Genomic DNA, 2458 nt, shown 5'->3' with positions numbered 1-2458 from the left:
TAATCCTTTAATTTCATGTTTTATACTTAGGTGAGCATAGGAGAGTAAAAAGAACGAAAAACGGGCCAAAAATGGAGAAAATGGACCCACATGGGAAAACAACATGGCCTGGACTTCCTCAACGGGCGTGCCACATGGCTGTCTCAATTTGGTACGATCAAAGCACGACTTACACGGGTAGACCACACCCTCATTCCTATTTAATAGCCTTAACCACGGGCTAGAGTAATCGCACACGGGCATGTCACACGGGCATGTCCCTGCCGAGCCCAAGTTTAGTCCTATTCGGAAAGGCCAATTTTTAGGGCTCTTAGGCATTCAAAAGCCTATTTAAACACTTGAGGAGGCACTTAAGAGGAAGATGCAGGGTAAGAAGCAAGGAATTACTCAAGGAAAGCCGATTGATCCATCTCAAGAGCCAAATTCATCATCAAGACTGGAGATCTCCCTTAAAGTTCCTTCAAGAGTTTTGGGTTTTCTTATGTTTTGTTATCTTTATGCTTTTGAGATGTTTTCTTTCATAAATATGAACTAAACCCCCTAAATATCTAAGGGAAATGAAACCTAAGAAAGATCTTGTTATTATTATCTGAATTGTATTATAAATATTTGACTTGTTCTTAATTATGTGTTCTTAATTTTTGTTTTAATATTCCAAAATATTGATTCAAGTTAACACTCTTATTCAGAAGAGGAATAGACCCTATCTAAGAGTAAAATTTTCATAATTAAGCGGAGTTGATTGCACACCTAGAGATAGGGTGACAAGATTTTTTCGGATTAGGGTGAAACCTAATAAGGGAATCCATAGATTTAGTTAATGCAATTCTAGAGTGTTAATTAGAAAGAGATTTCAATTATTCAACCTAGGGTTAAACGTTATTAGTCTCGAGAGAGATAATAATACAACTTAGGGGTTTCTACAAATCAAGTCAAATGAATAAATCATCTGATTTAGATTCAAATAATAAGTGAATTCTAGGTGGATCTTTCCTTAGGTATTGTCTCAATCAATTGAATTATCCCAAAAGTATTTTCCCGAGTTTTCTTTCTGTGCATTCTTAGTTAGTAATTAGTTTAGATAACCAAACCTCTTAATTTTTAGGTGGATAATAAAAAGGAAGTAAATACTAGTACTCATAGTTCCTTTGGGTTCGACAATCTAGTCTTGCTGAACTATACTACTGTTCGATAGGTACACTTGCCTTAATCGTGATAATAAGTTAGTCTCAAGAGCATTTCATTTAAAAATATTTAAAACCTGTTACGAAAATCACGCAATCAAGTTTTTGGCGCCGTTATCGGGGAACTAGGATATTAGGAACACTCGATTTTTATTACTTTATCCATTTTACTTTTATTGCAATTTAAAATTTTCTTTTCTTTTCTAATTCTTCATTTATTTTCTTTTGACAGGTTTTTCTAGTTTATGATCAGAAGAAACCTGTCAGGACTACTACTTTTTGATGGTGAGATCGACTGCACAGTTCGTAGAAATCGGAAAGAAATAAGGTGAAACGTAAGATACATAGAGGACGAGCAAGAGGACGATACTTCAACCACCACCGAGGAGATGGCTGAAAACCACGAAAATCCGCTACCTCCTGCGATTGCTGCTAATCCAATAAATCAGAATCCTACTCCACGCACTATGTATGATTATGTTAAACCCAATTTAACAGGAATTGAGTCAAGTATAGTTAGACCTACTAGTGCTGCAAATAATTTTGAACTAGAATCTAACACAATTCAAATGATACAATAGTTTGTTCAGTTTGATGGTTTGCAGGACGAGGATCCCAACGCTCACTTGCCAAATTTCCTAGAATTTTGCGATACCTTTAAAATGAATGGCATTTCTGATGACGCCGTTCGCCTTCGATTGTTTCCTTTTTCGTTAACAAATAAGGCTAAACAATGGTTGAACTCGTTACCATGAGGGTCAATCACTACTTGGGAACAAATGACCAAAAAGTTTTTATTAAAATATTTTCCGCCGACTAAAACAGCCAAATTACATAATGATATCTCTTCTTTTTTGCAGATGGATTTAGAAACACTCTACGATGCATAGGAGAGATACAAGGACCTTTTGAGAAGGTGCCCTCACCATGGGTTACCGCTTTAGCTACAGGTTCAAATGTTTCATAATGGCCTGAATCCTTCGACTCGGCAGATGATTGATGCAGCCGCTGGAGGAACTATCAATAATAAGACACCTGAGGCGGCTTATGAATTTATTGAGGAGATGTCACTAAATAACTATCAGTGGCAAGTTATGGGAACAAAGCCGACAAAAGTAGCCGGTGTTTTCAACCTTGACGCAGTTACTATGCTATCTAACCAAGTAGAACTTTTAAATAAAAAGATTGGTGGTTTGTGTGGTTCTACTCAGGTACATCTAGTGATGAGGTGCGATACGAATGGAGGAGGAGCATGCATAGAATATGAACCCTTC

At 36.8% G+C, this 2458-nt stretch overlaps 1 non-coding gene across 1 annotated transcript; it reads right to left on the bottom strand.

The window, feature by feature from the left end:
* Nucleotides 1–2012: 2012 nt before the first annotated feature.
* LOC121229838 (small nucleolar RNA R71) lies at nucleotides 2013–2118 on the bottom strand. Its single transcript, XR_005927793.1, has one exon. It is a non-coding gene; the product is annotated as a small nucleolar RNA R71 (small nucleolar RNA).
* Nucleotides 2119–2458: the final 340 nt, after the last annotated feature.

Source organism: Gossypium hirsutum, chromosome A05 (genome assembly GCF_007990345.1).
Source record: "Gossypium hirsutum isolate 1008001.06 chromosome A05, Gossypium_hirsutum_v2.1, whole genome shotgun sequence".
Classification (NCBI taxonomy): domain Eukaryota; kingdom Viridiplantae; phylum Streptophyta; class Magnoliopsida; order Malvales; family Malvaceae; genus Gossypium; species Gossypium hirsutum.
Note: the sequence above shows the minus strand (reverse complement) of the source record. Positions and strands in the feature narration are given on the sequence as shown.